This window comes from Chlorocebus sabaeus, chromosome 15 (assembly GCF_047675955.1).
Source record: "Chlorocebus sabaeus isolate Y175 chromosome 15, mChlSab1.0.hap1, whole genome shotgun sequence".
Classification (NCBI taxonomy): domain Eukaryota; kingdom Metazoa; phylum Chordata; class Mammalia; order Primates; family Cercopithecidae; genus Chlorocebus; species Chlorocebus sabaeus.
In genome coordinates, this window is record NC_132918.1 from 37960360 (window position 1) to 37985543 (window position 25184).

Genomic DNA, 25184 nt, shown 5'->3' on the forward strand with positions numbered 1-25184 from the left:
TTTCCATGTGTAATTTAGATTCACCTTGAAGAGTTAAAAAAATTGGTGTTTTATTGAGATTTCTCTAAGTTTATAAATTAACTTATGGAGAACTGACATTTGTGATGTTGACCCTTTGTTAAAGAAAAATCTGAGGCATAATTTTATTTTATTTATTTATTTATTTATTTATTTATTTATTTATTTATTTATTTTATTGAGACAGGCTCTTTCTCTGTCACCCAGGCTTGAGTGCAGTGGTCATCAAAGCTCATAGCAGCCTCAAACTCCTGGGCTCAAGCAATCCTCCCACCTCATCCTTCTGAGTATCTGGGACTATGGGTGTGCACCACCAAGACCAGCTAAAATATTTTAAAGAGTTTATTTGCGTTAGAAGCAATTTATGAATTAGAGAACACCAGACCAAAAAGGTTCAGCGTTCTGGTAACAAATTTGCAGGATAAGTGTGGAAGTAAAATAAATTATTTGATTGGTTTCAGTTATACGATTGCCTTATTTGTTCTATCACCTTGGAAGGTCCTCAGTTATATAATTATTAATTTGTTGGCTACTTCTAATAGATTGAGCTTAAATTCTGTTTTTGTTTAACACAGACATTTATAAGAAATAGCTCAGTTTAAATTGTGCTTATGTTGCAAATCAAGCTAAGTTGAAGTCACTTAGAGGCCTAATTGGTTTTGTCTCTTCTGGTTTGGTCTCCATTTTAATTCAACACATTTAAATCCCCAAACAGGGAATACCTTCCCATTTGAGTTATTTTTGTCTATGTCCTTCGTAAGTGTTTTCTTCTTTTTGTTTGTTTTTTGTTTTTGTTTTTGTTTTTGTTTTTGAGATGGAGTCTGGCTCTGTCACCCAGACTGGAGTGCAGTGGTGTGATCTCGGTTCACTGCAAGCTCCGCCTCCCAGGTTCACACCATTCTCCTGCCTCAACCTCCCGAGTAGCTGGGAATACAGGCACGTACCACCACGCCTGGCTAATTTGTATTTTTAGTAGAGATGGGGTTTCTCCATGTTGGTCAGGCTGGTCCCAACCTCAGGTGATCTGCCCGCCTCGGCCTCCCAAAGTGCTGGGATTACAGGTGTGAGTCACCGTGCTGGGCCAGGAGTTAGTTTTTTAAACTTTATTTCCTTCTGAAATAATTTTTACTTTCTGAAATTTATTGATTTTTTTTAGGCCAATATGTAGTCAATTTTCCTGGAAGTTTCATGAGCTCTGTAAAGGAAGATGTATTCTCTATTTTCAGCAGTGTTCAAACATAATATTTATATACATGTTATTAATTATGTTATTTAGACCTATGTACTTCTGTCTGTCCATTTGATCTCTTATGTACTGAGAGAGTAAAATTAAAATTTACTAATAGTTATTTCTATTTCTCCTGCATCTTTTATGCTTTTTGCTACATATATATTGATACCATGTTATTTAGTTAATATTGGTTTTTAACTTTTAAAATTATATACTATATATATGTTTTAAAATATGTATATGTTTTATATATATATGCACACAAAGAGAGAGAGAAATGCATTCATCATATGTGTACAGTTTGATGAATTATTTCATCAAATGAACACACCTGAGTAATCACCATCAAAATAAACAATAGAATATTACCAGACAGTGCTTGGCTTCCCAGATTATTTTTTTTTTTCACATCAAGGTTTAGTAACTTTACTGGGTAGGATACGTCTCAGTGTTTTGGGCCAATGTTCTCTGGCACATAGTGAACTCTTAAAATGTTACATCAGGGAAGTTTCCTTGAAATGTATCTTTTATATTGGCTCCATTTTCTTATTCTGTTCTTTTACTTTTGGAAATACAGTTATGTCTAGGTTGAATCTCTTGCTGTCTTCTTTTTCTGTTTTTTAATTTTATTTATAGAGACAGGGTCTTACTGTGTTGCCCAGGCTGGTCTCGAACTCCTGGGCTCAAGTAATCCCCCTGCCTCTGCCTCCCAAAGTGCTGAATTACAGGTGTCAGTAACCTCACCCAGCTCTTGCTGTCTTCTATATATTTTTTTTCTAATTTATTTTAGTTCTTTGTTTCCATCTTATTCTGCTGATTTTTTCCATTTCTATCTTCTTTGCCTCTTGCTGTGTTTTCTGCATATTCTTTAACCCTCTGCTTTTCTTTTGATTTTGCCTTTGCTTCCATTATATTTTTTTCTTCTGCTTACTTCCTGACATTTCTCAGGTTATATTTCTTTTCCATCTGTTCTTTCTGTCATTTCTTTTTTCAGATTTTTCATTTTTTTCCTTAAGACTTTCTTTCATTAAGGAATTGACTCGTTAAGCTTTTGGTACAATTCATAGTGAAATATATGATCATAACTTTCATCTGCAGTTGATTTTTTTGATGTAAATGCTCTCTTAGTTTCTAAGTTTTGCTGCCGTTTTCCTCCTCTATATTTTATAGTATCTTCATATCATTCCTTCGCTAGTTTATTTTTAATTCACACATTATTGATTTACTGCAGTTTTCCCTGGATCTGCTGTGTATATTAGAGTATGTAAGGAGGCGCATGCATATTATTCCAGGCCAGCCGGTTATCACAGCACGAAGATTCTGTCATGCACCATTGCCGTGACTTTTGGTGACAACTGAATTTCAGAATTCAGTGCTAGGACAGGAAATTATGTTACATTTTGATAGGGGCAGAAAACTGAAAATTCTTTTGTTCTTCTTTCCTCTGCTTTCTCAGCACACTGTCTTGAGGTATGGAAAAACATGTTTGGTCTCTGTGTGCTGCGCATATAGATAGATGTCTGTGTGTGCACATGCATTTCACCATGTAATAGCAGGACAGAAAAGGCAGTAGAAATATGCCAGTATTTGGCTGGTTATTTCCTTTTTACCAATTTTAAAGAAGCAGATAGACTTTTGGTTATGGCTAAAAGGTCATGGAGACAAAGTCAATAACAGACAAATCTTAATTTCCCCTCCCCTCTCAGTTTATATCTCAATAGTTATAAAACCTAAGATGGGCATACTGAACTTTGAAGTTTTTGAAGTAACATAGAGTGCTGAGATGTAAATAATCATATGTGGCTAGAAGTGAATAGAAATACAGAATAGATGGCTATATTGATTTTTGCCCTAAATAGTGGTAAAATGACTGTACTTGATTTTTATGGAATAAACTATTTGAGTGATCAGATGTGTCACTACCTTTAGTTATGATGCATTTATGCTGTAGTCACAGAATTCAGGGTTCCAATTCAATTTTTTTCTCATTAAATTTCACAAGGGGCCAGGCGCAGTGGCTCACGCCTGTAATCCCAACACTTTTGGAGGCCAAGACGGGTGGATCACCTTAGGTCAGGAGTTCAAGACCAGCCTGGCCTACATGGTGAAACCCTGTCTCTACTAAAAATACAAAAAATTAACCAGGCATGATGGCCAGCACCTGTAATCCCAGCTACTTGGGAGTCTGAGGCAGGAGAATTACTTGAACCCGGGAGGCGGAGGTTGCAGTGAGCCGAGGTCACTCCATTGCACTCCAGCCTGGGCAACAAGAGCAAGACTCCGTTGGAAAAAAAAAAAAATCACATGGAAGCCAAAACAAAATTATCTACTTACTTAAAACAATAGCTTTTCAAATTTAAGAAATATTTTTGACTAATGCATTATATAAGTCAAGTATTTTTACCTGATATTACATTAATTATAAAACATGGTGCTAAGTGGCTTAGGACCACAAATATAAAAAAGTAGTGTCCCTTCCTGAACTCATAATTTACTAGGGATGATAAACACATCTAAAAATAATTTGGATAAAGTGTAGGTATGAATAAATGAGAAATTAATTCTGGTTAGCGAATCAGAGAAGACTTTTGTTCTTTGGGGGAATGTGGATAGGGAAGGGTAGGTATTGCAAAGTAGACTTAAGGGATAACTTCTCTAAAATTATTTTTGGGTTTGGGGTCCACCGGAGGTCTGGTGAGTATGTCCAGAAAGACTTGAGACAGAGGTTTATAACATATGAGACATTCTGATAAGTAGACTCAGAATTTTTGAACTTTAAAGGATCATAGTGCTCATTAAGATCATATTGTAAATGAAGAAACTGAAGACAAGAGGAATTAATTAATTCCCCCAACGTCCCAGAGTTATTGGAGACTATGCTGAGACACTGTACCCTATCTCTAAAAAGAAAAAAAAAATATGACTAGGCAGTTAACAGTAAAAGATAAGCAAAGGCTTATAAAGTTTAATAATATCAGGTGTTGGGGAAGATGTGGAGAAACATACATTCCTGGAAGCATAAATCTGTATCAACTTCTGCAGAGGGTAGTTGAGCCATACATATCAAAATTATAAACCAACATATCTTTTTCTTTCTTTCTTTCTTTTTTTTTTTTTTTTTTTGAGACAGGGTCTCACTCTGTTGCCCAGGCTAGAGCGCAGTGCCGTGATCTTGGCTCACTGCAACCTCCGCCTTCTGAATTCGGGCAATTCTCATGCCTCGGCCTCCCCAGTAGCTGGGACTGCAGGCGCATGCTACCATACCCTGTTAATTTTTGTATTTTTAGTGGAGATGGGGTTTCTCCATGTCAGTCATGTTGGTCTCAAACTCCTGGCCTCAAGTGATTTGCCCATCTTGGCCTCCCACAGTGCTAGGATTACAGGTGTAAGCCAGGCCTGACTAGCAATTCTATTACCAGGAATTTATCCTAGACATCCAGTTACACATGGGTAAAATGACATATATATTCATTTTCATTGTTTTTATCATCAAAGGGTTAGAAACAACCTAATGTATATCAGTAGGAACTGGTTTAATAAGATACATTTATAGAATGCACCTATAAAAAACCAAAAAAGACTTTTGTGTATGGACATGGAATCATTTCCAAGATATGCTGATTGTTAAAGTGGAAAAAAGTAAAGTAACAAATAGAATATAGATTGCCACCATATTCCTCAAAAGAGAGGAGAAAAATATAAATTCAACTTACAATGTTGATTGACTCTAGAGAGAGGAACTGGGTGACTGGAAGACAGAGATAAAATAGGTATTTTTCATGGTGTGAATATATGAGTAATTAAAAAAAAATTGAAGAAAACCAAGTGAGTATCACAACAATGACTGATGAACACAAGCTTATGATGAGAGTTCAGAATTTCGATACAGGTATTACTGAAAAATTCAGGAAATCACCAGCAATTTCTCACTTTGGACTCAGTCAGTAAGTGGAGAAGCTCAAAATGGACAAAGAAAAGTAACTGAAGGGCTGGGCACGGTGGCTCAAATCTGTAATCCTAGCACTTTGGGAGGCTAAAGTGGGAGGATTACAAGGTCAGGAGTTCCAGATCAACCTGGCCAACATGGTGATACTCCTTCTCTACTAAAAATACAAAAATTAGCTGGGCGTGGTGGCGGGCACCTGTAATCCCCGGAGGCTGAGACAGAAGGCGGAGGTTGCCATGAGCCAAGATTGCACCACTGCACTTCAGCCTGGGCAACAGAGCAAAGCTCCGTCTTGAAAAAAAAAAAAAAGAAAAAGAAAAGAAAAGCAACTGAAATGCTTTGGAATCCTTTGATAATCTCACCTAGCCTTCCTTCTCCACATTTTATTTGTTAATGATAAATATAATGGTCATATCATCAACAACAACAAAAAACAAAACAACAAAAACAAACAAAACAAACAAGAAAAAAAGAAAACAGGAGGTGGAAGCAAGGACATCAGTTAGGTAGAATCTGGGTTATTGTAAGAAATCCCACTTCAATTCCATTTTGAGGTCTCACAATGCCCTGGGTAGCTAGAATGTTTTGTGGAATGTTTATCCACACTTCTATTTTAAGGAACTATATAGACATGCAGGAAAATAGAAGTGTTTATGGCTATGTTTGCTCTGTGGGAGCACTGGCATGAATAACAGAACCAAGACCTGCATATCTAATGTGATGGTGTAGCTTTGCCCTCTTGTCTCCCTGGCCATATTACTATATTTATTGCTTCTACTCTTTGGGCACTTGTGCAAAAGGTCACTCCTCCCAAGGTCACTCTTCGGAAAGGAAACAGGATTCTAAAGCAAATTAGTACTTTATGCAGACATAAAATCACCACATGTAATTTAATGATCAGATTGAAACTCATTTCTGTGGGTTTCATTCAATATCAGCACGTAAGTACAGCCTTTCATATTTTATCACTTTTTCTCCCCTTTAAAAGCTGAATATATTTCAAGTTCATCTTTTGTCTAAGCAATCAATTCTCAGGAAAACTGGCTGTCAAGTCTACAGCTTGAAGAAAATAAAAAGAAAAGAATATCAATAAGCTTCCTGCTGCTTTGTCCTTTATAAATGGTCAAATTTATGCCTGTATGCCTGGTACCTATTTTCTGAAGCTAAGCAGTTGGCCTCCAGAGGGTAAAAAAAAAGCCCATGAACCAGCCACTTTAGAAATCTTGGCATTTACCTCCGGGACCAGTTAATTAGCTTCTTGGGTTTGCTCATCTGAATTAAAGACAAATTAGAATAAAGAATTATTACATTAATGGCATTATATTTCTGATTTTAAGTCTTACTTGATATGATTGATTTCAAGTCTAGCAACCAGAAAGCAGGATGCACAATTAAGACAATAGAGCGATTATGAGAAGTATAATTACTTCATAATTGGGTTTTTATATTCACTACTAATTACCATGTACCACAATGGTTACAGTTCAAAAGTAATGAAAATAATGTCCACAGTTACGAGCTTTTCGATTTAATGCGTATGTAATTTTCTGCGGGCTATCGCTCTGTGGTGATTCTAGCCATAGTGAATTTAGTGATAATTAAAATAACTTTGCATTACAATCAAACAGTTACCTTTGGGAATTGATGCAAGCCCATAATCCACTTGATTTTTTTGTCCTGCTCTAAGTAAAAGCTTTTCAAGTGCTTTGAAACCTAGAAATGTACTTTTATTGAGAGATCAAAATTTTGAAGCTTCAGAGAGCATATGGTTTGCTAATCTCAGAGTAAACAAAATCCTTTTGAATTTTGAAGTTTGATAAGACTGAAAATGTGAACTCTACTAAGTGATTGATTTCCCAGTTAACTGAATAAAAGAAAATAGATGTTATGACTACATTATCTTCATCCAGACAGTTTAAGACATTCGGTATGTAAATCAGATTGTTCCATAGCACCTGCTTTCTGTAGTAGATCAATCATTGAAGAAAGTTATGGAAATGTGCATAATAAAAATTGAGAGAGTTCAAGAAAACGTTATCTTTAAAGTCTTTAGAAAATTCCAATACACCTTTGACAAATATTCATGTGTACTAAGAAAATAATATTCTACTTTCAGAAGATAGGTTCTCAATAGAAAGAACAATGAAAGTCATATGGGGCCGGGCGTGGTGGCTCACACCTGTAATCCCAGCACTTTGGGAGGCCAAGGTGGGCAGATCACCTGTGGTCAGGAGTTCGAGACCAGCCTGACCAACATGGCAAAACCCCATCTCTACTAAACATACAAAAATTAGCCAGGCTTAGTGGTGTGCGCCTGTAATCCCACCTACTCAGGAGGCTGAGGCAGAAGAATCACTTGAACCCAGGAGGCAGAGGTTGCAGTAAGCTGAGATTGTACCACTGCACTCTAGCCGGGTCAACAAGAGTGAAACTGTTTCAAAAAAAAAAAAAGAGTCATGTGATTATTTCTCTCTAGTTTTCCGTTATGCCCTCCATTTGCTTAAACTCTATGTCACCTTGAATAAGTATTTTAATTTTTCACATCTGAGTCTATTTTTATACATAATAGGAGAATCATACTGCTTATGTCCAGGAGTAAACCCCCAAAATATTAGATAGTTCAGAAGACTGCTGTGTTTGCACTAGAACATAAATGAAAGATTACAGTATTGGGTCACTGACAATGCAGAAGCAAGCATCAATCACTGTCCTCAATCTCAATCTTATGGTTCATAGTTTAGTAGCACCACTTTGGGATTAGGTCAAGGGCGTTAACTTTCTTTTCTCTTTCTTTCTTTCTTTTTTTCTTTTTTTCTTTTTTTTTTTTTTTTTGAGACTGAGTCTCCCTCTGTCACCCAGGCTGGAGTGCAGTGGCTCAATCTTGGCTCACTGCAAGCTCCGCCTCCCGGGTTCACGCCATTCTCCTGCCTCAGCCTCCTGAATAGATGGGACTACCACCGCCTGCCACCACGCCCGGCTAATTTTTTTTTGTATTTTAGTAGAGACGGGGTTTCACCGTGTTAGCCAGGATGGTCTCTATCTCCTGACCTCGTGATCCGCCCGTCTCGGTCTCCCAAAGTGCTGGGATTACAGGCGTGAGCCACCGCGCCCAACCTGGGCGTTAACAATTTCTTCTCAATATCTTCATTGAGGCCAAGAAGTTTGGTTTTTGCGGTTGCTTTGAATACGAGAATAATTATTTCTCTTTACAGAAAATGGCAAACTACAAAGAGTAATATCTGTCCTGGGCTTGTTTTACATTTTAAAAGGATTTCAAACAAACAAAACAAAACAAAGGATATGTGAGCAAGACTGTACAGGCCTACACATCCTAAAATGTTCATCTGCCTTTTTTACACGAAGTTGGCTGATCCTGGCTGTATAGGCTTATAAAACTTTCTAGGACCCTTGAATGAGAAATACTAAATTATGTATCTTTATTATTCACTATGCAAGCCTATACAATAAAGCGCTTTTCTGTCCTCCAACCTGTTGATATTTGTAATCAGGGTTATAGCCACTTATACCTCAAGGACGGCATGTTTGTTACATTGTAAAAGAAGCTCATCACACAGCAAATGTTTTGAGACATAGGACACCCATCCCATTGTGTCATGTAATTTAAAGCTATTGGATTTGTTCATGTACTTTTTTTTAGATGCTTGCCATGGTTTGATGTGTCCCCCCAAAATAATGTGTTGAAAAGTTAATCCCCAGCGCAATAGTGTATTGGGAGGTGGGGCTTAATGAAGGGGGCTCCACTCCCGTGAATAGAATACTGCATTATTGAGGGAATGAGTCATTATAAACGGGCAAGTTTGGTCCATTTTTTTCCCTCTCCCTTACTTTCTGACCCTCCACCATGGGATGACATAGTAAGAAGGCCGTCACCAGATACTAGCACCTGGATTTTGGACTCCCCACTCTCCAGAACTGTGAAGAAAAAATTTCTGTTCTTAATAAATATCTAGTCTTAGTTATTAATATGTTATTATAGCAGTACAAAATAAGACAATGCTCAGACTAAGACAATGCTCAGCACTTGAGTTAGTTAAGCACTGGAGTGTGAGTTTGGCCAGGGATTAATAAAAGTGCATAATGTCAGAGGGTCTAATTTAAATGTCTGCTTTACTACTTATCCATGTGGGACCTCAGCCACATAGCCAACTTCTCTTAGCTATAGTTTCCACACCAGCTATACAGTCTAGTATCACATTCCAGAAATTTGTGACATTCAAACGAGAAATAGTTAAAACATCTTGTTCAGTTTCTAGTATGTAGACTCTCAAAAATGTTAATAAGAGTGACCTCTGATTCTGAGGTGAGAACAATGAATAAACGTTCACAGGTTTAAACTCCATGGTGGACCATAAAACAGTAATATCCATCATGTATTCCACAGTAAGGAATTGATTCCTTATTTCATTCAGGTTAATCTTTACCATTTTTCTCACATCCTTATTATTGACTAAACATTTTAGACCTGCCAAATTTTATGATTTATATGTGGTTGTCTACGTTCTGTACTAGAAGAATCTTTATCTTAAAATGTTAATTATGATTAAACGAGCTTTCTTATCAGGCATATCAGTTTTTTTTTTTTTTTTAAGGACAATAAGCGCTTATTATCTCACAGTTTCTGTAGGTCAGGAATCTGGGAGCAGCTTAGCTGGGTGTGTCAGGCTTGGCATCTCTCATGAAAGGCATATTGTCTTTGAGGAAAAGCTATGAATTCAGTTTATGAAATGAGTATTTAAGCAGACAAATCAGTGGATATTTGGGCAAATATAATGTGTGATACAGGGTAACTGAGTGTCTCCAGGAGAATCTATTCTAGATTTTTTTTTTTTTTTTTTTTTGAGACAGAGTCTCGCTCCATCACCCAGGCTGAAGTGCAATGGTGCCATCTCGACTCACTGCAACCTCCACCTCCCAGGTTCAAGCAATTTTCCTGCCTCAGCCTCCCAAGTAGCTGGGATTACAGGCACCCGCCACCACGCCCGGCTAATTTTTGTGTTTTTAGTAGAGACGTGTTTTTGCCATGTTGGCCAGGCTGGTCTTGAACTCCTGACCTCGGGTGATCCACCTGCCTCAGCCTCCCAAAGTGCTGGGATTATAGGTGTGAACCACTGCTCCTGGCCTAGAGTGTTTACGTGTCATTCATACACACAATGACAAAATTTTATGTATCATTCATACACATGCACACACACATACATATATATATACACATACACATATACATATTTATATCACAATTTATTTAGTGTTATAATGATATATTTGAAGACAATTCCAATTGCAAATTTAAATACATTTTTATGACCTCTGCTACAGAATCAATGTGCCCCACTTCAAAAATAAACAGGTTATTTATTTATTTGTTTTTAAAACAGAGTCTTGCTCTCTTGCCCAGGCTGGAGTGCAGTGCTACAATCATGGCTCACTGCAACCTTAGACCTCCAGGACTCAATTGATCCTCCCACCTCAGCCTCCTTAGTAGCTAGGACCACAGGCTCACACCACCATGCCCAGCTAATTTTTATAGATACCTAGGTTCAGAAACCTAGGCTCCCTGCATTTCTCTGGTTTCCTTTCTCTGTGCTGTGACACTCATCCTCATGTTTGCATATGACTGCTAGAGCTCTAGCCGTCTGTATCTCCATTCTAAGCAGTAAGAACAAAAGAAGAAAGAATGCAGTCATTCTCTTATGGGGGATTACCCAGAAGTCTCCACACATTTCTGCAACTACCTTATTGATTAGAACTTAGTCACACAGCCATATCTAGGTGCAACTGAAGTGGGGAACAGTAGTCTTTTCTTAGATATCAACATGCCAAGATAAAAATAAGAGTTCTGTTACCAAGGAGAAAAGGAGATAATAAACATAAGAAGCTACTAGCAATTACTGTTACAGTGCATTATGTTATAGAATAATGCCCAGCAAAATTTTTAAAAATTTGTAAAGAAAATAATGGACTGAAGGATGAAATGCAAATGACTTATAATAACATTAAAGTAACCAATCACCTTACAATTAACTCAGAGTATAAGCATTAGTCTCATTAAAATAATAAGCAACTCCTTTTCTTTTTTTTAAGTATCAGGAAACTGAAGTACAAAAAATTTTAAATGCTGCATTAAATAAATGCTAGAGGTGGGATGGGAATTCACATTTTTTCATTTCCAAACTGATGTTCGCTTGGATATGCTCAAAGGATTTTTAGAAATGATGAATTATTGATGGATGTCACACTGTTGTTGACTTTTCTGATCAAGAGATTTAAAATTCAATTCTAGCTTGTACAAAAGCTTTGAAATTAATTGCAGACACCTGTCAATTTCTTTGCTCTGTCCCTTACCCAAGGAGATTATTGCTAAACCTCTGTTATTTGTGTTGCTATCACATTCTGCCCCCAACTGGGTTCTGGTGCTCGCTCATCAGAGCAGACCTATAATCCTCCCACAGTCCAGTGGCAGAAAATGATATGGAATCAAATCACACTCAGGGAAATAGGAACTCTGAAGTTTTAATAATACAACTGGTTTTGGAATTTTAAATTCCCTGGTTCATTAGTAAAAACCCTGCACTTCCTGCTACTATTCTAAAGTCTATAAATATTGGAAGAGATCAAATGCTTCACAGAAATATCAGTATTACCTACTAGGTAAATTATTTACAAAGTAATCAATGACATTAAGCCACGGAAAATGGAAAGAGAAAGAGGCAACTGAACAACAAAAAAGTCACAGTGGAAGTATTTTGCCACTTGTTTTGGGGCAAATTCAGAGAAAAGCACTTAGTAGGTAATTTTATGATGAGGACTGATGATCTGGACAATTCTTAAATGTTTGTTTCTACCAGTAAAACCTAAAATGAAGTCACATGATAGATGGGTGTCTAGTTGCGGACTGTAGCTACAGAGGGAGAGGGGCAGAAGGCCGAGTTCAGTTCTGTCTTATAGCATTCACCCTCCATCCCCCCATTCAACTCCACGACACCCTTCAGCTCCTTCTTGATTCTGTTTCATCGTCATTATTTCTGTGTCTTTAGGTGAGATACTTCAGTTTTTCAGTGAGAAAATCTGTATTACTGCTTTGTGAGCAGACGGACAATGTTGTTAACCATTTGTTTCTATATACTGAGTGCTTAAGTTGAAGAGGTTGCTTCAGTTATTGATTAGTGAAAGAGAAAGATAAAATAAGCGAGTTGTATGACATTTGGGAAATCTGCCAGAAGCCGATGCCATGGAGTGGCATAAAAAGCCAAAAGCTGGGAAAAGTTCATGAGTAAACAGAAGTCCATGAATAATAATTTGACATATATGACATCAATGGATGAAAAAAAGACAAAAGACTTGACCTAAGAGGAAAAACAATTCGACTGTTATGTATTTATCATGAACAGATACTTCATTTAGAAATATCTGTACCATAGAACACTTATGTAATCCATGGTTATTATCAGTGTGCCTTTGTGCATCCATATGAATCTCAGGAATTGATGATGAGCCAACCATCAGAGGGAGGATATGAGCCAAATTTTGCGACTGACTTCCAGAGAGGGGAATTTGTCCATGCCTTCTGGGAAGACTAAGAGGGTTCAGAATGGAGAGAGGAGAACTCAGAAAGGAATTAAGTAGTAACTCCACCTTCTTGGTCTACAGAAATTACTTGTAGTTGCTGACCTCAGAGTAGCAGAGGAAGCAAACTTTAGACTTAGAGCTGGGAGAAGCAAGCATAAGGTTCAGAATGTTTAGATGGAAGATTGCTGGCCAAAGAGTTTGGAGAAGGAAGAATGAATATTGTGGTACTGAGAGCACTTCACAGAAAGTAAAGTCCTGGCCCCAACATTTACACATTTGAGAGTTGAGAGGATTTCTGTGTCATTCATATGATGAATGTTGTTGCATAGTCTAGATTCCTCCAGTTATGTATTCTTACATGTCGATGTGGCAACTGCCCCATGTAACACCACTCTTTGGCAATTGCCTGGCAGAGCCCAAATTCAACGAAGCACTGGATTTAACAACATATAACTCAGACTCTTGAGTAACATCCACACAGTGATTACCATGATTAAATACAAATAATTCTGAGTCTATAAATGCAGGTATATAAAAATATAATATTCTTTCTTTTTCTATAGCTTCACTTACTTTCTAATTTAAATTGCCCCTTCTTTATGTCTAGCAGGGGAAAAGGGAGTGTAAAAAGATCAAACAATAACCACTTTGTTGCAAGGGAACCTCCCTCATTTCTCTACCTATCTGTTTTATTTGCAATGTTTAGGTGAGTTGGGCTGAGGGAGTCCATCTGGCCCTTGGTTATCTATGGTCCTTGATTCCCTGACCCGTTGTCATTTAGCCCATCCATGGTTGCCCTGCCTCATCATTAGACTAATTCTCATACACCTTCAGGTCCTTCAGTCCCCTGCTGTATCTGTGCCACTCTTTGGGTACAGGCATGTTTTGCAAGGCTGCCTATGTCCTCCCTGACCTGCACATTCACAACTATTCTTCTCTCAACTTCTGTTACTTTCCATTGGCATTGCACCAAAGGCACTGTGCATGTCTGGCTGAAGACACATCAAACTCTTATATCTCATTCCTTTATTTTTTCCCTTTCTTTTCTTTTTCCTTCCTTCCTTCCTTCCTTCCTTCCTTCCTTCCTTCCTTCCTTCCTTCCTTCCTTCCTTCCTTCCCTTCTTTCTTTCCTTCCTTTTTCTTTTCCTTCTTTCTCTTTCTTTCTTTCTTTCTTTTTTTTCTTTTCCTTCCTTCCTTCCTTCCTTCCTTCCTTCCTTCCTTCCTTCCTTCCTTCCTTCCTTCCTTCCTTCCTTTTCTTCTTTCTTTCCTTCCTTTTTTCTCTTTCTTTCTTTCTTTCTTTCTTTCTTTCTTTCTTTCTTTCTTTCTTTCTTTCTTTCTTTCTTTCTTTCTTTCTTTCTTTCTCTTTCTTCCTTCCTTCCTTCCCTTTCTTTCCTTCCTTGCTTCCTTTTTCTTTTCCTTCTCTTCTCTTCTTTCTTTCTCTCTCTCTCTTTCTTTCTTTCTTTCTCTCTCTCTCTTTCTTTCTTTCTTTTTTTTTTTTTGACGGAGTCTTGCTCTGTCACCAGGCTGGAGTGCAGTGGCACGATCTCAGCTCACTGCAACCTCCACCTCCCGGGTTCAAGTGATTCTCCTGCCTCAGCCTCCCGAGTAGGTGGGACTACAGGTGTGTGCCACCACACCCAGCTAATTTTTGTATTTTTAGTAGAGACGGGGTTTCATCATGTTGGCCAGGATGGTCTTGATCTCTCGACCTCATGATCCACTTGCCTCAGCCTCCCAAAGTGCTGGAATTACAGGTGTGAGCCACCATGCACAGCCATATCTCATTCCTTTCTTATCTACTTAAACTCTGCCATATTTTTTTTCAGATAGCTACTAATTCTCTTAAAAGTTGTGGATGGGCGCGGTGGCTAACACCTGTAATCCCAGCACATTGGGAGGCTGAGGTGGGCAGATCACTTGAGGTCAGGAATTTGAAACCAGCTTGACCATCATGGTGAAACTCCATCTCTACTAAAAATACAAAAAATTAGCTGGGCATGGTAGTGCGCGCCTATAATCCCAGCTATGTGGGAGGCTGATGCAGGAAAATCACTTGAACCCAGGAGGCGGAGGTTATAGTGAGCCAAGATCGTGCCAGCACACTCCAGCCTGGGCGACAGAGTGAGACTCCGTCTCAAAAAAAAAAAATTTTGTTTTTTGTTCTAGGGCCCAAATAACATAATTTCCTCAGTGGGTTTGGTTGTGCTCCAAGTACAAAGAAGACAGGAGTTGACAAACTGCTTGAAATGGGGTGGGGAGAAATACAGGAAGAAAAAACAATATCATGAAGCGTTATTTAGCTTTATATTTATTATTTGCATAGTAGATAATCCAATAGGAAGCATAATTAATGTTTTGTCTAAATTATCATAGTTACTTAAGCATCACCAGGCTGATAGCTCAATGACTTCCTTTTGTTTCAGAGGCCAATGCTAAAGATATTTTAAAGCATTTGAGTAGGTGATTGTCACTGATCACAAAAGCATTGCTTTAAAACTGTTGTACACTGAAATACGTAATATGAGATCTAAAAGAGAAGAAAGGACAAACTTTTTCTAGGGTTCCTCCAGGACTTACTATTTTTCATTCAACTTGGGAGAAGTCTTGGTTGGTGATGAATTTAAACTATTGACTCATGTTACATACTTTTACACAAATTGGAACTCCCCAAATAAATTCAATCTCAAACACCTGTCTTCTTGGTTATATGATAGTCAAAAATTTCAAAATATTTCTGTTGTGTTTACATCTTGTGCTTCAAGATGATTTTGCTGGTTACTTAATTTTTGAGAATTTTTTTTTCTGTGAACCAGCAGGTTTCATTTTAAAGTGAAAAATGAATTAAGAGGTCAGGTGTGGTGGCTCATGCCTGTAATCCCAGCACTTTGGGAGGCCAAGGAGGGAGGATCACCTGAAGTTAGGAGTTTAAGACCAGCCTGGCCAACGTGGTGAAACCCTGTCTCTACAAAAATACAAAAATTAGCTGGGCACAATGGTGGGTGCCTGTAATCTCAGCTACTCGGGAGGCTAAGGCGGGAGAATCACTTGATGAACCCTGGAGGTGGAGGAGCCGAGACTGCGCCATTGCACCCCAGCCTGGGTGACAGAGTGAAATTCCGTCTCAAAAAAAACATGAAGAATGCTATTCTTGCTCATCTAGAGTATACCAGAATAGTTTACTTATTTTCTTTGTTAACTTTACATTATTTCTTTGAACATTCTTTTTAGTGAAAGCTCTACTCCAGTTGAGAGCTTTGTATCTTTAGAGAATGTAAAATCTTACTCAGATATGCAAAACGACGTGTTAAAGGACATTTACCAAAATTCTTTCTTCCAAAATTCTTTATAATAATAGAGAATTAAAAATAAATGTTGTTTTTAGTAAAATGTTATAAAATTCATAATAATAAAGAATTAAAAATAACTTAAATGTTCATTAATTGAAGAGATAAATAAATGATATGCAAATGATATAATTTGCATATGAAAAATAACAGTTTACATAATTAGCTAAATCCATGTATCATCAAGGAAAAATCTCAAAAGCATAAGTTTGCATTATAAATTAAGCAAAATGAGATGTAGCACAAAACAACTTATACAATTAAAAACATACTGTTCATGAGTATGTATATATGTGTATGTGTATATATGCATGTATATATATGTGTGTATGTATATTTAGAAAATGTGTATACTTATATGTGCATATGTATGCATATATGTACATACGTGCATATATGTTTAGAACACACATTAAATACCTAAGAGTGTTTACCTGTGGGAAAAAAGAATAGAAATTGAATTAAGCATGCAGGCCTGAGGGAAAATTAATAAAATAACAAATTAAATAAAATAGGGGCAATATATGGACTCCCTCAAGTCTTTGCTCAAATGTTCCCTTTCTCAGTGAGGCTTACTCTGACCATTTCGACTCCTGATCCCCTTGTCTTGCATTTATTCTTTTTCCCATAGATGTAACATAATAATCAATTAGTCTTGGCAGGAAACAAAATACCTCAGGTAACTAAAAAAAAAAAAAAAAAAAAGAGTGTAACTCAAGAAGATGTAATGAAGAAACTAAGAAACTAGTTGCAGAGTTGTGGTCAAGGTTAAGGGCACTGACAAGTAATACACTTAGAGACCCAAGGAAGGAACAAGGGGAGGAAATGGTGAAGAAAGGGCCCAAAGAGACCTAGAGCCTTGGGAGAGGAAGACCCTCAGCAGGAAACAAGGACACAGCCTCCGCCAGAAACATATCCCCCAGCAGGAGGGAAATGAGAAAGAAGTAAACCAACTTCTACTTCATATTGGCCCAACTTCATGAGAACCCAAATAACAAGGATGCCTGGGTGCTGTTTGTAGGGCACAGAACAGAGCAGGGAATAAATTTGTGAATTTGAGGATGGGGATGTGATGATCAATGTTGTGTGTCAACTTGACTGGGTTAAAAGATACCCAGATAGCTGCTACAACATTATATCTGGGTGTCTGTGAGGGTGTTTCTGGAAGAGATTAGCATTTGAATCAGTGGACTGAGTAAAGAAGATCTGCCCTTAGCCGTGTAGGGGGCTCTGTCCAATCTGCTGAGGGCCTAGATTTAAGAAAAAAGGCAGAGGAATAGTGAATTCACTCTCTTCTGGAGCTGGGACTTCCATCTTCTCCCGTCCTCAGACATCAGAACTCCAGATTCTCAGGCCTTCAGAATCTGAGACGTACACGAGTGCTTCATTCCTACCTCCCAGTTCTTGGGCCTTTGGTTTTAAACTGAGAGTTATGCCATTGCTCCCCTACTTCTGAAGGCCTTTCATGCCTTCAGATTCAGACTGAATTATAGCACCAGGAAAACCAAACGTATGTTCTCACTCATAACCTATGAGGACACAAAGGCATAAGAATGAAACAATGGACTTTGGAGACTCAGGGAACAGAGTGGAAGGGGGTGAGGGATAAATGACTACAAGTTGCGTACAGTGTACACTGCTTAGGTGATGGGTGCACCAAAATCTCAGAAATCACTACTGAAGAACTTATTCATGTAACCAAACACCACCTGTTCCCTCAAAACCAATTGAAATTAAAAAAAGTTATAGCACCAACTTTCCTGATTCTCCAGATGGCAGAGAGCATATTGTGGGACTTCATGGCCTCCATAATCTCACGAGCCAATTCTCATAATATGTCGCATAATATTGCCATATATATCTCTCCATATATCCTACTGGGTCTGTGTTTCTGGAGAACCTTGATTAATGAGAAGGCAAACAAATAATAACGTGTAACTCTAATTAACAGGATACATACATTTATAATAAAAAGTTTATATTATACACTTATTAAATTATTTATTATCTGTTTTCTTCTGTTAGAATGTAAGTTCCAAGAGGCCAGGATCTTTGTTTGGTTCACATGTTCCCCAAGTGCCTAGGAGACTGCCAGATATAAAGCAGGTAATTAGTCAATAATTGTTTAATGAGCGCTATATCACTAATCAAGACTTATGATCAATACAATTCTTGAACCTGAGATGTATTTTAAAAAGACAACTAGGGTATAAGTTTTGAGTCAGTTAGGGTACAAGAGCATCCTGTGATATCAGAAAATAGTCACTTAATTAATTTATTTCATTTTATTTTTTATTTTGAGACAGAGCCTTATTCTGTCGCCCAGGGTACAGTGTAGTGGTGCAATCTTGGCTCACTGCAACCTCTGCCTCCCGGGTTCAAGTCATTCTCCTGCCTCAGCCTCCCAAGTAGCTGGGATTATAGGTGCCTGCCACCACACACCTGGCTGAGTTTTGTATTTTTAGTAGAGACAGGATTTCACTATATTGGCTAAGCTGGTCTCGATCTCCTGACTTCAAGTGATCCGCCTGCTTTGTCTTCCCAAAGTGCTGTGATTACAGGCGTGAGCCACCGTGCCTGGCCAATAGTCACTTTTATAGTTATGAGGAGAATTTTCTGGGTTGAATCAATTAATTTGTATCTTTTCTATTCAGATATAGTACAAATAGAACTAATTAAAGATTCCAGATTAATACATTACCTAAATCTTACTACTACAAATACACATATGACTCAGCTTCCCACATATTTAGTTCTCACTTCTGGTAGACAGCCATACATAAAGAAGTCATCAGAAAAACCCTTGCCAATGACTCCAGTAATCACAGTGACTCAATTCAAATGATTCTCTGCCTTCTCTGAAAGCATGCAAAGGATAGAGCTGCAATTAAACACTTCACAGTGCCTCTTCCACATCTTCAGGTCAGCTAATGATATCTCAACAGTTCACTGGCCACCCCTCAGTTCTCTTTTTTCAGGTAGTCAACATGTATCCCCAGAAATTTTCCAAATTCTGAGGAAGAGGGTCCCACCAAAAATTATTTTAGGGTGTAGTCTCTTATGAAAGATAGCTCTGACTGGAATTTCCATCCTAAGGATATATATATATCCAAACACATCGCAATCTAACCTTTTTGGTTACTATTCTAAATGCTTAGCTATCATAACAATCAGAATATGCTACTTGAAGCATGGGTTTAATTATTACAATAAAGCCTTTTCCCTAGCACCTTAATAAATTGAACTGCATTAGGAAGGCCCCAATAATGGGAAATGTGTCCAATGACTTCCAGTTCCGGTCTTGAAATTATTTAAACATTAAAATAAGTTGTATATTGTTTCATCAGCCTAAATCTGAAAAATTTATTGAGTAACCTTAAGAGATAATTTCAGATTCTTTAAGGAAAATGTCAACTTAATCCTGGAAATTGAAACAGGATTGCTATCTACAGTGGATTTTAAAAATGGACTTACAAACCAGGCACTGTGGCTCATGCCTGTAATCCCAGCACTTTGGGAGGCTGCGGCCAGTGGATCACTTGAGGTCAGTCAGGAGTTTGAGACCAGCCTGGCCAACATGGCGAAACCCCATCTCTACTAAAAACACAAATATTAGCCAGGCGTTGTGGCACGTGCCTGTAATCTCAGCTACTCAGAGGCTAAGGCAGTAGAACCCGGGAGGCAGAGGTTGCAGTGAACCAAGACGGCGCCACTGCACTCCAGCCTGGGTGACAGACTCCATCTCATTAAAAAAAAAAGAAAAAAGAAAAAAGAAAAAAGACTTGTGGCCAGGCGCAGTGACTCACGCCTGTAATCCCAGCACTTTGGGAGGCCGAGGCGGGCGGATCACGAGGTCAGGAGATCGAGACCATTCTGGCGAACACGGTGAAACCCCGTCTTTACTAAAAATACAAAAAAATTAGCCGGGCCTGGTGGCGGGCGCCTGTAGTCCCAGCTTCCAGGGAGGCTGAGGCAGGAGAATGGGGTGAACCTGGGAGGCGGCGGAGCTTGCAGTGAGCGGAGATCGCGCCACTGCACTCCAGCCTGGGTGAGACAGCAAGACTCCGTCTCAAAATAAAATAAAATAAAATAAAATTCAAAAATAAAATAAAAAACAAAAAAAAGGACTTGTAATTTTTTGATACCCCGCCCATTCGGATGCAAGGCGTCTTTGATCCTAGGCTCTATGACTGCTTTTCTAATACAATACAATATAAGTGACACTGTGCCAGTTTCTGGCTCCAAACCTTAAGAAAATGGCAACTCCCACAACCTGTAGCTCTTGCAATTGTGGTTCTTCACACCTAGCTGTGAGCAAGCCAAGCAGCACAGGAGAGAGGCTATGTGCACTGATTCCAGCTAACAAACCCAGTTGAGGACCCTGCCGACAGACAGCATCAACACCCAGACATATGGGCAGATGAGACTTCAGATGATTTCAATCCCCTTCCAGCCATCACAGCTGGCCACACATGAGCTCTGTCCAAATTGCAGACCCGTGAACAGCATAAATAATTGTTATTTTAATCCAGTAAATTGGAGTGGCTTGTTCCACAGCAATAGAACACTACCCCAGATTACTGGTGGCTACAGAAATCTCTCCAGGTATATTTCCTACTTGTGGATACTGGATTTCTTGGAATGAGAAAAGCTCTGCCATGTGTCTCAGTATATAAGCTGGGAGATGTAAATTTCTTTTTAGAATATTTAAGTTCAGACTTGGTTAATGAAAGTATTTTGTAAATTAACACACGTAATAAAATGATATCAAAGTAATCTAAAGTGCTAAAGTGAACATGGGAGTGCTGATATCTTTACACGGTAAATATTTCATTTCGTTGGATATATACTTAGAAGAGGGATTGCTGGGTCATATGGTAATTCTATATTTAACCTCTTTAGGAACCTCTATGCTGTTTTCCATAATGGCTGTACCAATCTACACTCTCAGCAACAGTGTACAAGGGTTCTCTTTTCTCTATACCCTTGCCAACACTGGTGATCTCTTATCTCTTTAATAACAGCTATCCTAACAGACGTGAGGTGGTATATCATAGTGGTTTTGCTTTGCATTTCCCTGATTAGTGATGTTGAGTATCTTTTCATGTATCTGTTCACCACTTTTATGTTGTCTTTCGAGAAATGTCTATTCAAGTTATTAGGCCATTTTAATTAATTATTTATTTACTTATCTATTTATTTATTTTTTAGAGATGGAGTCTCATTATGTCACCCAGGCTGGTATCAAACTTCTGAGCTCAAGAGATTATCCCTCCTCAGCCTCTCAAAGTGCTGGGATTACAAGCATGAGCCACCACATGCAGACCTTTGTCCATTTGAAAATCAGGTTATATATTTTCTTGCTATTGAGTTGTATGAGTTCTTTATAAATCTAGTGTATTAACTCTCTATTGGATACAGTGTTTGCAAATTTTTCCCAATTTGTGTGTGTGTGTGTGTGTGTGTGTATATATGTATATATGCATATTTTGCCTTTTGTTGATTGTTTTCTTTGCTGTGTGGAAACTTGCTAGATTGATGTAGTACTATTTATTTTTGCTTTTGTAGCCTGAGCTTTTGATACGATATCCAATAAATTATTGCCAAGGCCAATGTCAAGGACCTTTTTCTCTGTGTTTCATTCTTTGACATTTATACTTTAGATGTTTGTAACATTACTTAATTTAGGAATATTTATTTGAATAAATCAAATAATTTTAATGCTATATTCTGTTTTAAAATATTGCTTATTAAGAAAAATTACAGAGTAAATATTTTAGAAAGTCCAAATAACAAATAAAAGTATAATTTTAACAGAGAAGTTTTCTGTTCCACTAATCACTCCCCATGCAATGAATTTTTTTCCAATTTGTTATTCCTTATTCCCACGTACTGCCCAGGAAATCACTGCCAAATTAGGTCTTCACTGTGGGAAAATTTATTAATCACTTTACATTATCCTTTAAAATGCCATAATAAACATGACACACAGAATCAATTTGAAGAAGTTTATTTTATTTTTACAAACTTTATAACCCATAAGATTAACTGTCATCTCTGGAACTAAAGTGGAATCTTATCTTTATCCTAATGTAAATGTCAACAGAATGAACTTTTTCAATGGGTTTTGCAGTAAGTGTGAGACTATTTTAAAATATAAATTATGCTTTTATATTTATTATCTTACATTTTCTAAGTAATTTATTTTTTTAAAAAACTGAGCGCTTCTATTTTACATATAATAAATAGGGGCCTGAAACCTTGATAAACTCTTCCGCATATATATGTTAAAAGCAAAAATGACAGGACCTAGAGTTTCCCTCTTCTCCCAAGTCAGCATTGCTGAGCCGACAGCCAAGTGGAAGTTACCACTGGAGAATTCAGGTGGCTGCATTGTACATAACTTTGCTCCCATTCTGTCTGTTGTAATTAAATGCTGCTTGTTATTCATAGAGTAAAACCTGTCTCCTATTGAACTCTTTTGCCAAAAAGATAAGAGACAAATAAAAAGAAAATCTGAATTCACATTTTGTCACAAATAGCTTCTGCTATAATTTAACCCATGAGCTTCCATTTCAGAATTTCTCTTAGGTGATGTAAAAATTAAGAGAGCACTACCAGAATTACATTTTTAGCAACGCTGAAACTTGATGGGATGACCAATATGACTGGTGTCATAAGAATAGATTAGGACACAGACACACACAGAGAAAAGAACATGTGAAGGCACAGAGAAAAGATGGCTATCTACAAGCCAAACAGAGAGACCTGAAAAGAAACCAACCCTGCTATACCTCAATCTCAGAAATCTAGCCTCCAAAATTGTGAGAAAATAAATTTCTGCTGTGTAAACCACTCAGTCTGTGATACTTTGTTATGCAGCCCTAACAAATTCATACACTAAGCAAGTACTATAAGATCAAATTAAATGTAATGGGATAGAGAGTGATGGAGGGGTTGCCTTGGAATGGATGTCCAGAGAACATTTCTCTAAGGAGCAGATATTTAAACTGAGATCTAAGCGGTAGCTATGTGAGGCTCAGAAGAGAGCATGCTGGCAGAGGGAATAAGTAGAGAAAAGTTTCTATGGTTCAGCAAACCAAAAGAAAGCAGGTGTCAATTAGGTTTAATGGAAAATGGGGTTGCATTTCTGAGCTAAGTTTAGATGATATAGAGTTTAGAAGCCAGGGAGAAGAGTTTGATTCTTTTTTTTTTTTTTTTTTTTTTTTTTTTGAGACGAGTTTCGCTCTTGTTGCCCAGGCTGAAGTGCAGTAACACAATCTCGGCTCACTGCAAACTCCGCCTCCAGGGTTCAAGTCATTCTCTTGCCTCAGCCTCCCAAAAAGCTGGGATTACAGGTGCTCTCCACCACACCTGGCTAATTTTTGTATTTTTACTAGAGATGGGGTTTCACAATGTTGGCCAAGCTGGTCTTGAACTCCTGACCTCAAGTGATCCACCTGCCTTGGCCTCCCAAAGTGCTGGGATTACAGGAGTGAGCCACCATGCCCGGCCAAGAGGAGTTTGATTTGAAGTGTAATGGATGATCACTGGAGGGTGTGAGTATAGAAGTGATATTGTTGAATATACGTTTAAAAAAGATAACACTGACTGCTAGGTGGAGAATAGATGTTGGGGGAAAGAGGAAACAAAAAGAGACCACCACAGTTGTTCAAGCAAGAGATGTGTTGACTTGGACAGGCTGATTGTTGTGTAGATGGAAAGGACTGGTTAGATCCAAAGTGTGCTTTGAAGGGAGAAACCACAGTTTTTATTGCCAGATTGTGATTGTGGTAGGAAGAGAAAGGGATCAATAATTTTTGGGTTTAGGAACTAGGTAAGACAAGGAAGACACCAGAAGGAGCAGGTTTGGGGGAAAATTGAGAGTTCTTTTTTGCCTGTGTTATTTTGGAGATCCAAATTAGGCAGCTGAAAGTATAGGCCTGATTTCTTAGTGCATCTGGACTGGCGATATGAAATTGGAAGTCACTGGTATAGACATAGTATATAACGTGGGGATTAGAGAAATATCTTGTTTCACCAGAGGGCAGTCATCTGGAATGGTCACTGTGGACAAGACTCAGCATAGGTCTTATTTTATTTTGCAAAATAAATGATGCTTTTGAGGTTTGTGCAGACCTTAAGTCTGATCTAGGTAGAAAAGGTGTGTTGTGTGCATAGTGATCTATTCCCAGACCCTCAGGATGCAATAAAACATCTGTTTTAAAAATCAAACAACTTAGGATATCTCTCTGTTCCTTCTCATGTATATATTTATTTCAAACCCTCTGAATACACTAGAATTCTCTTCTTAATGTTCTCCTGCTGCTTCTTGTGTATTTTACTCATACAAAATTTTATGAGACTTTAGAGAAAAATGAAAATCAGACTTAGTAAGTTAACAAATTACATCTTGCATCCTTCTTTTTTTTTTTTTTTTTTTTTTTTTTTTTTGAGACAGGGTCTCACTCTATTGTCCAGGCTGGAGTGTGGTGGTAAGATCCTGGCTCACAACAACCTCCACCTCCCAGGCTCAAGCAATCCTCCCTCCTCACCCTCCTGAGTATCTGGGACTACAGGTGCATGCTACCATGCCTGGTTAATTTTTTAATTTTTTACTGTTTCACAAAGATGGCGTTTCACCATGTTGCCTAGGGTGCTCTTGAACTCCTGGGTTCAAGCCTCCCCAGCCTTCCAAAGTGCTGGGATTACAGGTGTGAACCACCATGCCCAGCTTGCCTCCTCGTAATATCATCCAGCTTCCCCTTCTAGAGGGGAATAAACAAGGGCTGAAATAAAGTGAAGTTAGTTATAATGACCCTCTGAATTGCAGACAGAAAAAAATAATCTATGACTCAGTCCTATGAAGGTGTCAGAAAATAAAATAAAATTCAGCATATGGACTTGACGTATAGAAGTGCCTCGAGCAAAAGATATTTTATAATTAGAAATTCAACAAATTCATTCACTCATTCATTCAATAGTTGAGAATCGACTATGTTTTAAGCACTTCTTTGCCAGCCAAAGTTGTATGGTATATGACAAAGCCTCTGTTAAG